Source organism: Bombina bombina, chromosome 6 (assembly GCF_027579735.1).
Source record: "Bombina bombina isolate aBomBom1 chromosome 6, aBomBom1.pri, whole genome shotgun sequence".
NCBI lineage: Eukaryota > Metazoa > Chordata > Amphibia > Anura > Bombinatoridae > Bombina > Bombina bombina.
The window spans coordinates 729,845,997-729,860,573 of record NC_069504.1 but is presented as its reverse complement, the minus strand read 5'-3'; the positions used below and the strand labels follow the sequence as shown (position 1 = coordinate 729,860,573).

The 14,577-nt window shown below is 39.3% G+C and overlaps 3 non-coding genes across 3 annotated transcripts; all 3 read left to right on the top strand.

The window, feature by feature from the left end:
• The first annotated feature begins 13,087 nt into the window (after nucleotides 1–13,087).
• Nucleotides 13,088–13,160, top strand: TRNAR-CCU (transfer RNA arginine (anticodon CCU)). The gene has a single exon. It is a non-coding gene; the product is annotated as a tRNA-Arg (tRNA).
• A 731-nt stretch (nucleotides 13,161–13,891) lies between these two features.
• TRNAI-UAU (transfer RNA isoleucine (anticodon UAU)) lies at nucleotides 13,892–13,984 on the top strand. The gene is given in 2 exon segments: nucleotides 13,892–13,929; nucleotides 13,949–13,984. It is a non-coding gene; the product is annotated as a tRNA-Ile (tRNA).
• Nucleotides 13,985–14,111: 127 nt separating this feature from the next.
• On the top strand, nucleotides 14,112–14,184 carry TRNAR-CCU (transfer RNA arginine (anticodon CCU)). Its single transcript has one exon. It is a non-coding gene; the product is annotated as a tRNA-Arg (tRNA).
• The last annotated feature ends 393 nt before the right edge of the window (nucleotides 14,185–14,577 follow it).

Here is a 14,577-nt window from a genome sequence, read left to right as displayed (position 1 = left end):
GTCCTGAGTTTAGAAATACCCAATTTTTACATGTTTTTTGTTTTTTTTTGCAAGTTATAGGGCCATAAATACAAGTAGCACTTTGCTATTTCCAAACCACTTTTTTTCAAAATTAGCGCTAGTTACATTGGAACACTGATATCTTTCAGGAATCCATGATTAACCCTTGACATGTATATATATTTTTTTAGAAGACATTCCAAAGTATTGATCTAGGCCCATTTTGGTATATTTCATGCCACCATTTCACCACCAAATGCAATCAAATAAAAAAAATTGTTCACTTTTTCCCAAATATTTTCTCAAACTTTAGGTTTCTCACTGAAATTATTTACAAACAACTTGTGCAATTATGGCATAAATGGTTGTAAATGCTTCTCTGGGATCCCCTTTGTGCAGAAATAGCAGACATATATAACTTTGGCGTTGCTTTTTGGTAATTAGAAGGCCGCTAAATGCCACTGCGCATCACACGTGTATTATGCCCAGCAGTGAAGGGGTTAATTAGGGAGCATGTAGGGAGCATCTAGGGTTAATTTTAGCTTTAGTGTAGTGTAGTAGACAACCCCAAGTATTGATCTAGGCCCATCTTGGTATATTTCATGCTACCATTTCACCGCTAAATGCGATCAAATAAAAAAAAACGTAAAATTTTTCACAATTTTAGGTTTCTCACTGAAATTATTTACAAACAACTTTTGCAAGTATGGCATAAATGATTGTAAATGCTTCTCTGGGATCCCCTTTGTTCAGAAATAGCAGACATATATGGCTTTGGCATTGCTTTTTGGTAATTATAAGGCTGCTAAATGCCGCTGCGCACCACACGTGTATTATGGCCCAGCAGTGCAGGGGTTAATTAGGTCGTTTGCAGGGAGCTTGCAGGGTTAATTTTACCTTTAGTGTAGAGATCAGCCTCCCACCTGACACATCACACCCCAGGATCCCTCCCAAACAGCTCTCTTCCCTCCCCCATCCCACAATTGTCCCCGCCATCTTAAGTACTGGCAGAAAGTCTGCCAGTACTAAAATAAAAGGTATATTTAAAAAATTGTATAGCATATTTACATATGCAGCTGTGTAGGATACCCCTTAGCCCCCAACCTCCCTGATCCCCCCCCAAACAGCTCTCTAACCCTCCACCTCTACCTTTCTGTAGTGTAGCTTCCCCCCACCACAGACCAATCCCCCACCCGCTCCCAGATCCCTTAGATTTACTTTTGTTAGGGATTTTATCCCCCCTTACTGCCACTCATATAAAATGTTTTTGCTGTAGTGTAGCGGTTCCCACCCGCTCCCTCCCCATGCACGCGCCCACCCGCCGCCCCCCCGTGCACATGTGCGCTCCTGTGCGCGCTCCCGACAACCCCGCCCTCGATCCCACCCCCCTCTCTCTTCAGTTTTTCATTGATGGCTGCCTACCCTCCTCCCACGGTCAGCTCCCACCCACCAACGATTGCGGCCATCGATGCCGGTGCAGAGAGGGCCACAGAGTGGCTCTCTCTGCATCGGATAGGGGAAAAATGTTATTGCAGGATGCCTCGATATCGAGGCATCACAGCAATAACCGTAAAGCGGCTGGAAGCGATCAGGATCGCTTCCAGCCGCTTTAATCCCCAAAGTCGTACAGGGTACGTCGCTGGTCTTTAAAGACCAGGTTGTGTGTGACGTACCCTGTACGACTCGTGTCGTTAAGGGGATAAAATGACCTTTTGTAGGGCATTGACCTAAAGTTCTTTTGCTACAAAACCAAACAAAACAAACACCCCCTAACAGTATACAAACCCCCACCCCCCAAACCCACAAAATAAAAATAAAGTGAAACCTAATCTACCCATTGCCCTGAAAATGGCATTTGTATGGGCATTGCCCTTAAATGGGAATTTAGCTCTTTTTCCTGCCCTTAAAAGGGCATTCAGCTCTTTTGAAATGCCCAAGCCCTAATCTAAAAATAAAAACCCACCCAAAACGAAAAAAATACATTACACAAAATAACAAACAAATTATCTAAAATAATAAAAAATATTCCTATTCTTATACCCATTTAAAAAGAAAACCTACCCCAAAATAAAATACCTAATCTAGAATAAACTACCAATAGCCCTTAAAAGGGCTTTTTTTAGGGCATTGCCCTAATTTAAACAGCTCTTTTACTTGAAAAAAAAAATACAAAGACCCACCAACATTACAAACCCCCACCCCCCCTAACCCACAAAATAAAAAAACTATCTAAAAAAACCCTAAGCTACCCATTGCCCTGAAAAGGGCATTTGTATCGGCATTGACCTTAAAAGGGCATTTAGCACTTTTACATTGCCCTGAAAAGGGCATTTAGCTCTTTTATGAAAAGCAGAAACCCCAAACTAAAAAAAACGCAAACACCCAAAAAAGTTTAAAAATTCCTAACACTAACCCCCGAAGATCCACTCACAGTTGCTGAAGTCCCGCTTGAAGGATCTTCATCCCGGCGGCTCCAGCTTCATCCCGGTGGCCCCATCTTCATCCCGGTGGCTCCATCTTCATCCAGGCGGCATCTTCTATCTTCATCCTGGCAGCGTCCATCCTGAATACATCCAGCGCGGAGCATTTTCTTCATGCGGTCCCCGCCGTATACTGAATATTCAATGCAAGGGACGTGATTCAAAATGGCGTCCTTTGCATTCCTATTGGCTGATTTGATTTTGCAAATTCAAATTAGCCATTCGGATGAGAGCTTCTGAAATTCTATTGGCTGTTCAAATCAGGGTTTAGGGGTTAATAGGTAGTTTATGGGTGTTAGTTTACTTTGTAACACTTAAGTTATGAGTTTTATGTAACAGTTTTGTTGTGTAAAACTCATAACTACTGCTCTTAGATGGCGGTACGGATCTTGCCGGTATAGGCTGCAACACTAGCTTTTTAGCCTCATGCAAAACTTGTAATGGCTGCGCTATGGAATTCCCATAAAAAAACGTAATTTTTACATGTTCAGGACAGACGTTGCGTTGCTGGCTAAAAGGCTTGCTGTACAGCTATACCAACAAGACTTGTAATGGCTGCGGTGCTGTTTTAACGCTGAAATTACCATTTTTTTTTGCGTTAAAACACGAACGCACAACTTGCAATCTAGGTGACTATTTTTTTACTTTTCATTTCAATATTTTTTAACATTTAGTAATTTTGCATATGTAGTATTTTGCTGTTTTCAACGAACTAGGAATACTATTATTGTTTTTTAGATCGCTAATATATTTTTATAATAATATTTGTTCTTATACATGTATTATATTTTCTGATGCTGGCATCTTGTGTATTTTTACAGAAAACATATTAATTCTCTATTCACACCATATTTGGGAGTCAATTTATCAAAGTGCGAGCGGACATGATACAATGTAGCGTATCATGTCCGCCACACATCGATAAATGTTGACTGCATATGCGGTCTGCATTTATCATTACACAAGCAGTTCTTGTGAACTGCTTGTGCAATGCCGCCCCCTGCAGATTCACAGCCAATCATCCACTAGTAGGGGGTGTCAATCAGTCCGATCATATAGGATCGGGAGGATTGATGTCCACGGCCTCAGAGCAGGCGGACCAGTTATGGAGCAGCAGTCTTTAGACTGTTGCTTCATAACTACTGTTTCCAGCAAGCCTGAAGATTTGCTCGGAAACTGGGGATAATTTGGCTCCTTAGTCTCATATGAGCTGAATAAATTTGTCTTCATACATTTTATATATACTTGATATTCTCACTCATTTTTTATTTAATTTATCAAATTTAGCTCAGTCTTTTGAGCTCTTGCCCTAACCTTATTCACTCATTTTGATCAGTTCACATTTAGAAAGATTAGTGTGAACATTTGGGTATGGCATACTGATCAATTAGAGCTATCACACCACCCATACTTTCTCATAATTCAATGTTAGTCTCATCTAACCATAACAGCTTTTTCCATGTGGCCTCAGAATCTCCTAGGTGTGTTATGGAATAGCTCAGTCGTGACTGCATGTGGCCTTTCTTGAGGAGTGCTGTTTTACTCGCAACCCTCCCATACAAGCCACATTTGTGGAGAATTTGTGATATTGTTGTTACATGCACACAATGACAACCCTTTGTCATAAATTCCTGCAACTGCTTCAGAGTTGCTGTGGGCCTATTGGTAGCTTCTCTGACCAGTTTCTTCCTGGCTCTTTCATCCAGTTTGGAGTGATGTCTTGATCCAGAGAGGGTCTGTGTTGTACCAAATACCTTCCACTTCTTTATAATAGACTCCACTGTGCTTCTAGGCTTTGATAAAGCCTTTGATATTTTCTTGTATCCATCTCCTGACTTGTGCCTGTCCACAACATTATCCCGGAGATCTTTTGACAGTGCTTTGCCACCCATAGTTAATTGTTTGCTTCAGTTGCACTCCCAGGTACTAAAATGCTCCAGGAAAGCTCTTTCCATGCTGAGCTAATTAATATGCCCACAGCTGATCACAGTTGAAGGTCATATGGCTTTGTGTGAGCTATTGAGAAGGGGATTAGCTACACCTAATTGAGTTTACAAGTATTTTTAGGAGGGGTGATCCTTTTGCAACTCAGTGATTCTGTTTTTGAATTATCTTTATTTTTGCCTGACATGTTGGTGTAATATCTTTCACTTGGGTGTTATAAGTTGTACTGAGTAATTATAACTGGATAAAAAAAAACTGTGTCTGTCTTCATTTCAGGCTGTAAAACAACAAAATGTGATTATTTTCAAGGGGGGTGATTCTTTTCAATACCCACTGTAAGTTTCACTGCCTGGAACCTTCAGACTTATCAGCTCATAAGATCATCCACATTTAAAGACTGAGAGGGTGACTTAAAAAAGATTAGTAATTAATTTAATAAATTGTTGCATCCCTTTTACATAAGCAGCCACATTCTGTCACCTGATAATGTAGACTCTCAAATCCTTCAGTTACAATCAAATCTATAGGATTTTATAACAAAGATCAGCCCTTGGAGTTTGTGTATATAAATAAAACAGTATGTCTTGGTTACGTATACAGTACATATATAAGCTACTTGAGAGTAGGTACACGTTTACAGTGTCAACAGACCACAAAATAATACATAAATAAAAAAAAATATGTATGTCTTTAGTCCATTAGGAAAAAGAGACAAGAAGTGATGGCACTACTAATTAGTAATATACTGGGATGGGCTAATAATAATATACAACTGGCCTTATAGACTGTAATTGTAGCCCGTAGGTTCTGTGTACATATGAATACTTATTTACATATACAACAAAAAACAGTTGCAAAAAAAGGGGTACACCTGCAGCACTCTAATCCTATAATAATTATTATAGGTATAGCGTGGTGTGTGTGAGAAAAAATACAAGTCATTAAAACATCAAACTTTAATAGATATAGTTAAAAATGGGCACTCTTTAAAAACAACTAGAGAACTATTTGGATGTTCATTATAAACTTCCCTGGAATTAATTTGAACCAGGATAAATTATGGTATAAACTAGTCAGTTGTACTTTGGGATACACTAAGCTTGTCTATGTTTGATCCGGTTTCTATTAGTTAATAGCTTTAAAACGTATGAAGCTGTTTAATTAGACACTATAGCAGTGTTTGGTGCAAACAGTAAAATCTAGTAACAACAACTTAGTATTTATTCTGGTAGGTTTTACAATAATTATATGGTGAAAAGAGTACCCCCTAGTTACTTCTAAAGTAGCAAGTGGAGATTATTGTGATGTCTCCTTAAATAGTACCGTACATCTGACAATTTGTTTGATTGGAAATACTTCCGCTTGTGGTCAGAGACTTAATGTCCAAAAATTGTCTATAATAGAAATTAAAGGGACATTATACACTCATTTTTTCTTTGCATAAATGTTTTGTAGATGATCTATTTATATAGCCCATAAAGTTTTTTTTTTTTTTTTAAATGTATAGTTTTGCTCATTTTTAAATAACATTGCTCTGATTTTCAGACTCCTAACCAAGCCCCAAAGTTTTATGTGAATACTGTCAGCTACCTTCTCCAGCTTGCTCCTGTTTGTGTAAAGGGTCTTTTCATATGCAAAAGAAGGGGGAGGGGGGGGGGAGTTTCTTATTTCCCACTTGCAGTGAGCTTTCCAACTGCCTTTTTAACAGAGCTAAACTGAGAGTTTCTAAGTAAGTTTTTAAACAGTTTTATACTGGATTTTTATATCAGTATCTGTGCATTTTATTCTTTATAGTAGTGTCTATTACATGCAGTTATATGAAAATGAGTGTATACTGTCCCTTTAAGGCTAACTAATGTAAAGCCTATTTGACCGGTCCTAAATTACCAGATTACCGATTATGTATAGAGTTTGCCTAACGACAAATGTTGTTATAATCTATGACAGCCGCTGCATCAGATTCAGCAAATGGAAAGGAATATGACAAGAGTAATATCGCTGTATATAGAAGTAATATATATAGTAACTGTATTACGTGTGCTCCAAGAACTAATATCTTAGGCGTTATAGGTGCTAAAGCAGCTTATATTGTACCTTAGTTATTTTATTGCAACTTCGTTACTTTATTTAGTAACGCCTGTTAAGCCATGTAATTGTTACAATGATCGTATGGTCATAAGAGGTTGCCTATAAATTACAGCAAATGCTTATGTTAAATATTCGCCATATTATTAAAATGTGCACTGAAGCTGTATTAATAACTTCACTAAATCTCACCTAGAATTGTTTCTATAGTGATATAGCAGTGTAGGGTTAGGTGAATTTATGTTCTTGTTTCAGAACTGGCGATAACAAAACATCCGTTTTTCAGATAAATTACAACATTTGCTAATATTTAATGGCTGCCTGCTAGTGATGTTGCGAACATAAAATTTTGGGTTCGCGAACGGCGAACGCAAACTTCCGCACTTCACGAACCGGCGAACCGGGTGAACCGCCATAGACTTCAATAGGCAGGCGAATTTTAAAACCCACAGGGACTCTTTCTGGCCACAATAGTGATGGAAAAGTTGTTTCAAGGGGACTAACACCTGGACTGTGGCATGCCGGAGGGGGATCCATGGCAAAACTCCCATGGAAAATTACATAGTTGATGCAGAGTCTGGTTTTAATCCATAAAGGGCATAAATCACCTAACATTCCTAAATAGTTTGGAATAACGTGCTTTAAAACATCAGGTATGATGTTGTATCGATCAGGTAGTGTAAGGGTTATGCCCGCTTCACAGTGCGCAGTGTAGGTGATATACCTGCCCTGACCATGCTTTGCAGACCAGGTATCAGTGGTCAGATGGACCCTTGCCCCAACACTGTGTGCCAGAAATGACATTATAGCAGACTTATATGGCTTTGGCGTTGCTTTTTGGTAATTAGAAGGCTGCTAAATGCCACTGCGCACCACACGTGTTTTATGCCCAGCAGTGAAGGGGTTAATTAGGGAGGATGTAGGCAGCTTGTAGAGTTAATTTTAGCTTAAGTGTAGTGTAGTAGACAACCCAAAGTATTGATCTAGGCCCATTTTGGTATATTTCATGCCACCATTTCACCGCCAAATGCGATCAAATTTAAAAAAACTTAAATTTTTTCGCAATTTTAGGTTTCTCACAGAAATTATTTACAAACAGCTTGTGCAATTATGCCACAAATGGTTGTAAATGCTTCTCTGGGATCCCCTTTGTTCAGAAATAGCAGACATATATGACTTTGACGTTGCTTTCTGGTAATTAGAAGGCCGCTAAATGCTGCTGCGCATCACACGTGTATTATGGCTAGCAGTGAAGGGGTTAATTAGGTAGTTTGTAGGGAGCTTGCAGGGTTAATTTTAGCTTTAGTGTAGAGATCAGCCTCCCACCTGACACATCAGACCCCCTGATCCCTCCCAAACAGCGTTTTAATTTTTTTTAAGCATATTTACATATGCTGTGGTGTAGCATCCCCCCTTAGCCCCAAACCTCCCTGATCCCCCCCAAAACAGCTCTCTAACCCTCCCCATCTGCCTTATTGGCGGCCATCTTGGGTACTGGCAGCTGTCTGCTATTATTTCACAGTCAAAAAAGTGTTGTTTTTTTTAAATGTACACTACTGTTACACCAGATATGAGTGGTGGCACTGGGCAAGTGGGCACAGTATACGCTGTGAGCCTGACACACACGCTGGCAGGCAGGCAACTGCAATTAGATTACACTGGAAAAAAAAAAAAGCAGACTGATGTTCTAGCCCTAAAAAGGGCTTTTTGGGGTGCTGTCCTTACAGCAGAGATCAGATGAGTCCTTCAGGACTGTAGTGGACACTGAATACACTAGCCTAGCTATCGATTTCCCTATTAAACAAGCAGCAGCTACACTGTCCCTCCTCTCACTAAGAATGCAGCTTCCAAATGAATCTAAAATGGATGCTGTCCAGGAGGTGGGAGGGTCTGGGAGGGAGGGTCTGCTGCTGATTGGCTTGAATGTGTCTTCTGACTGTGAGGTACAGGGTCAAAATTTACTCAATGATGAGGAATAGGGGGCGGACCGAACATTGCATATGTTCGCCGTTCGCGGCAAATGTGAACATGCTATGTTCGCCGGGAACTATTCGCCGGGGAACTATTCGTGACATCACTACTGCCTGCATTAGTTTGCAAACAAGTCTTACCACAGCTTAAGCATTCAGTGATTTGCAGTCTGTAATTTGCTGCTGATTGTCAGCTGTGTGTGTAGATGTTAAGTACCTAGTAATCTCTTTATAAATTACGATAACAGTAAATATTCCATATAGTCCCCTTTCTGCATTTAGAAAAATTGTAGTAAATAAAATAGTACTATCAGTTCGAAGTGACTATATAGAAAGCTTCAGGGTTAGAATTAGGGTTATTAGTAAGAAGCCAGAACATACAAGACCTCTGGTCTAAGTCTGTTGCTACTAGAGTCACGCTCCCAAGTTAAGATCTGACTAATCTGAGAATACGATCAATGTCAGCTCAGATATCGAGTTATTTTACAACCATATTGTTCAACTAAATCATTTAAAATTAAGGAAAACAAACAGTAAACGCAGCCGGCCGGTCACCCGATAAACCGGAAGTCAGTCTAGATACCAAACCGCGAAGCAAAGCGGTATGGAAAGGAGTCCCAAACAAACAGAGCAACTACATGCACGGAGAGCCGTAGCCGGTGAGCAAGGGATCAGATTGCCATAGGTAAGAAAATGGAAAAAATCGGCAGGCTCTCAATCCAGAACTTATGATAAAACTGAAAATTTATTAGACAAAGTTAAAAAGGTACACATCAGACATGGCAGTAAAAACAGAGCAGGTAATCTTACATGTTTTGCGCCCCCTACAGGCGCTTACTCATAGATGAGGGACTCTGTGAGAAACCTCATCTATTTATGCAGTGAGAGTCATAGATTTAACTATTGCCTTGCCTCACAGTCATAAGGAGAAAAAAAGGTTAAAAACAGACTGCAATGTGAATTAGATACACGGGTAGAATCCCAAAAGGCAAGATGAATAATTAAATAGATGTGAGCAAGCTGCGCACAAGACTAGATGTACAGGCATTTCATACAATATGTTAAAGGTTTTAGATAGAGAGCAAATACACTTAATGATAGACATTATAAGATCATTTTTATGCCAGATAATATAACTCCTTATATTAAATGTTTAGATAGAAGTCAAGCTGATACTACAATAGTAAATATATGAATAATAAATATATAGAAACTGAATACCGAAAAAACTAAGAGAAACAAAACAAAAACAAATTTCAACTATATATAATCACATATGAAACCTTGTAGATGAAGATAGAGTATGATATCAATAAGTAAAGAGAATATATTTTCAATTAAATCAAGACTTAAATAGTGATGTCAATATGTCAATATGTCAATATAAAGTGAACAATTCTACAGTTATTAAAAGGAACAAATACCTAATTTAATAATAGAGAACTAAATTTGTTAATATTAATTATCAATAAAATAATCTATACCGCATTCTCTATTCATGCCTTGGGGGGCAAGGGTCTTTAATTTAAGGATCCAATAAAGTTCCTTCTTCTCTAAGATTTTGGCCCTATTTCCTCCTCTGATTGGCACTACAGCCATATCTATAATTTGAACAGAAAGACTGGCTATATAAGTTAGGTGATGATTATTAAAATGATTAGCAACTGCAGAATCTTTATTATAGATTTTAACATCTCTTACGTGTTCACTGTATCTGGTCCTGAGTATTCTGGTCGTTTTGCAAAAATATTGACAATTACAAAGTTTGCATGTTAAAAGATAGACTACAAATTGAGAACCACAATTTGCATAAAAATTTATATCATAAATGTCACTTGTAGTATGACTACAGAAATGGTGTCCTGTTCTGACATTGGGGCATGTATAGCAAATTGTATGTCCACATTTAAATGTGCCTACTTTTTTAAGCCATGTTCCTCTATTTGTTTGGGAGCTACATGTAATTTGACTAGGTGATAAAATTTGTGACAGGGTCCTAGATTTCTTAGAAACGAATTTACAGTGGCTGGTATAAGGGTACAGGGTCTAATCTGCCTTCAAAATATGCAGATGCTTCTTTAGAATCCCTACAATTTCATCATATTGTTGGTTGTATTCTGTAGAAAAAACTACTGAATCTGCAAAATCATTATTGTTGTGTGTCCTCTTACGACTGGATGCTGGCTTGATTTCTCTTATTGATACCTGACAAGATTCAAGGATATTATGTTTATACCCTCGTTTTACAAGTCTATCCCTAAGTTCACTTGCTTGTTGGTCATAAATAAAATCACTCGGTGTCTCTTCTAACTCTAAGAAATTGGGACTTCGGGATAGACTTGATAAGATGAGCAGGGTGATGGGAAGAAGCATGTAAAATTGTGTTGCCCGCTGTGGGTTTACGATATGTTTTGGTAACTATATGCATGTTCTCAAAGCTGATATTAAGATCAAGATAGTTGACCTGCTCCTCACTGAAAGCCCCCGTAAATGAAAGTCCCAACTCATTATGATTGCAGTATGACAGAAATTCATCAAAATCTGAGTCAGCTACAGGGTATCTCACTATTATTATTATTATACTCAATCTTATTCTGCCATGGATTCATAGGAGTATAGATATAGGTCAATTCCCAACATGCAACATATATATTTGCGAAGGAGGGCACAAATTTTGCGTCCTCCATCGCAAATATATATGTTGCATGGTGGGAATTGACCTATATCTATACTCCTATAAATCCATGGCAGAATAAGATTGAGTTATTAGTTCGTTACATAGATGACCTGCTTCTAATAGTGAGATACCCTGTAGCTGACTCAGATTTTGATGAATTTCTGTCACACTGCAATCATAATCATATCATGTGTTTTTCCTGGGTAGATGTGGGAACGACATCATTTCACATTTTCACGTCATTATGCGTACACTCGGCAAATTGTTGCAATGTTTTAGAGAGTAACTTAGCAGTTTGATTGAGATTGCTATTTTGGAGCTATGCTAACAAGACACATTGCCCAGAAAGACATAAATCTTAAAAAAAAATCCCTGCTCTATCCCTAGGTATACGCGTGCACACTTGCCGTAATGAGTCACTAAAATGAGGCATTAGGGTTTTTGCAACAGTGACATACAGTCTGTGTAGCAAGCTAGGGTCAAAAAGCTCCTCTGGCCATCAACAATAACTAATTGTTGGCAGTTTGTCCAATTCCAAGATCATATTACCACATTTCATTAGGTTAACAATAGGTCAAGCTGTAGGCTTTACTCTTGGTCTGCAAGCAAAGTTTCAGTGGCGCAATCGGTTAGCACGCGGTACTTATACGACAGTAACTGGTGAGCAATGCTGAGGTTGTGAGTTCGAGCCTCATCGGGGAGCAGCTCTTTTCCTTACTGGCCTCCTAAGCCAGGGATTGTTGGTTTGAGTCCCATCTGGTTTGAGTTACACTGCCCTTTTAGACACATAAATTTAAGCTGCCATATGAGCAACTGAATGATAAGCAAGTGTATGGATGCGTTCGTGCGTATTGGGCATTTGCAACAAGCACAATGGAGTTTAGATTGACAGGTCATAAATGTTGGAGCTAATGCTCCGAGATGGTCGTGTTCATCTTGTCCTTGGAAGAAAATTGCCTAGTAACAACAGTGCAGCTTTTTTGGACAAGTATCATGTGTTTTTCCTGGGTAGATGTGGGAACGACATCATTTCACATTTTCACGTCATTATGCGTACACTCTGCAAATTGTTGCAATGTTTTAGAGAGTAACTTAGCAGTTTGATTGAGATTGTTATTTTGGAGCTATGCTAACAAGACACATTGCCCAGAAAGACATAAATCTTAAAAAAAAATCCCTGCTCTATCCCTAGGTATCCACGTGCACACTTGCCGTAATGAGTCACTGAAATGAGGCATTAGGGTTTTTGCAACCGTGACATACAGTCTGTGTAGCAAGCTAGGGTCAAACAGCTCCTCTGGCCATCAACAATAACTAATTTTTTTCAGTTTGTCCAATTTTACTCTTATGTTACAATTCTCGGTTCACTAACTCATCTTCCGGATTCATCGACAAGTGTGTGTATGGATCATATTACCACATTTCATTAGGGTAACAATAGGTCGAGCTCAGCTTTTCTCTTGGTCTGCAAGCAAAGCTCCAGTGGCTCAATCGGTTAGCGCGCGGTGCTTATACGACAGTAACTGGTGAGCAATGCTGAGGTTGTAAGTTCAAGCCTCACCTGGAGCAGCTCTTTTCCTTACAGTTGTGTGGCTTTATATTGCCTGTATTCGTGGATTTATAATGCTGTCCTAATTCACTGAATTACGTCACTCCTAATATCTACTTATATCTACAAATAAAAACATGTCACATAGGCAAGCCCCAGTGGCCTAATGGATAAGGCACTGGCCTCCTAAGCCAGGGATTGTAACTGGTGAGCAATGCCGAGGTTGTGAGTTCAAGCCTCACCTGGAGCAGGTCTTTTCCTTACAGTTGCGTGGCTTTATATTGCCTGTATTCGTGGATTTATAATGCAGTCCTAATTCACTGAATTACGTCACTCCTAATATCTACTTATATCTACAAATAAAAACATGTCACATAGGCAAACCCCAGTGGCCTAATGGATAAGGCACTGGCCTCCTAAGCCAGGGATAGTGGGTTCAAGTCCCATCTGGGGGAGAGTTTCACCACCTTTTTAGACACATAAATTTAAGCTGCCATATGAGCACCTGAATGATATACAAGCGTATGGATGCATTCGTGCGTATTGGGCATTTGCAACAAGCACAATGGAGTTTAGATTGACAGGTCTTAAATGTTGGAGCTAATGCTCCGAGATGGTCGTGTTCATCTTGTCCTTGGAAGAAAATTGCCTAGTAACAACAGTGCAGCTTTTTTGGACAAGTATCATGTGTTTTTCCTGGGTAGATGTGGGAATGACATCATTTCACATTTTCACGTCATTATGCGTACACTCTGCAAATTGTTGCAATGTTTTAGAGAGTAACTTAGCAGTTTGATTGAGATTGTTATTTTGGAGCTATGCTAACAAGACACATTGCCCAGAAAGACATAAATCTTAAAAAAAAATCCCTGCTCTATCCCTAGGTATCGGCATGCACACTTGCCGTAATGAGTCACTGAAATGAGGCATTAGGGTTTTTGCAAACGTTACATACAGTCTGTGTAGCAAGCTAGGGTCAAACAGCTCCTCTGGCCATCAACAATAACTAATTGTTGGCAGTTTGTCCAATTTTACTCTTATGTTACAATTCTCGGTTCACTAACTCATCTTCCGGATTCATCGACAAGTGTGTGTATGGATCACATTTCCACATTTCCACATTTCCACATTTCATTAGGGTAACAATAGGTCAAGCTGTAGGCTTTACTTTTGGTCTGCAAGCAAAGCTCCAGTGGCGCAATAGGTTAGCGCGCGGTACTTATACAACAGTAACTGGTGAGCAATGCCGAGGTTGTGAGTTCGAGCCTCACCTGGAGCAGCTATTTTCCTTACAGTTGCATGGCTTTATATGTATTCGTGGATTTATAATGCAGTCCTAATTCACTGAATTACGTCACTCCTAATATCTACTCATATCTACAAATAAAAACATGTCACATAGGCAAGCCCCAGTGGCCTAATGGATAAGGCACTGGCCTCCTAAGCCAGGGATTGTGGGTTTGAGTCCCATCTGGGGTGAGTTAAACTGCCCATTTAGACACATAAATTTAAGCTGGCATATGAGCAACTGAATGATATGGATGCGTTTGTGCGAATTGGGCATTTGCAACAAGCACAATATAGTTTAGATTGACAGGTCATAAATGTTGGAGCTAATGCTCCGAGATGGTCGTGTTCATCTTGTCCTTGGAAGAAAATTGCCTAGTAACAACAGTGCAGCTTTTTTGGACAAGTATCATGTGTTTTTCCTGGGTAGATGTGGGAACGACATCATTTCACATTTTCACGTCATTATGCGTACACTCTGCAAATTGTTGCAATGTTTTAGAGAGTAACTTAGCAGTTTGATTGAGATTGTTATTTTGGAGCTATGCTAACAAGACACATTGCCCAGAAAGACATAAATCTTAA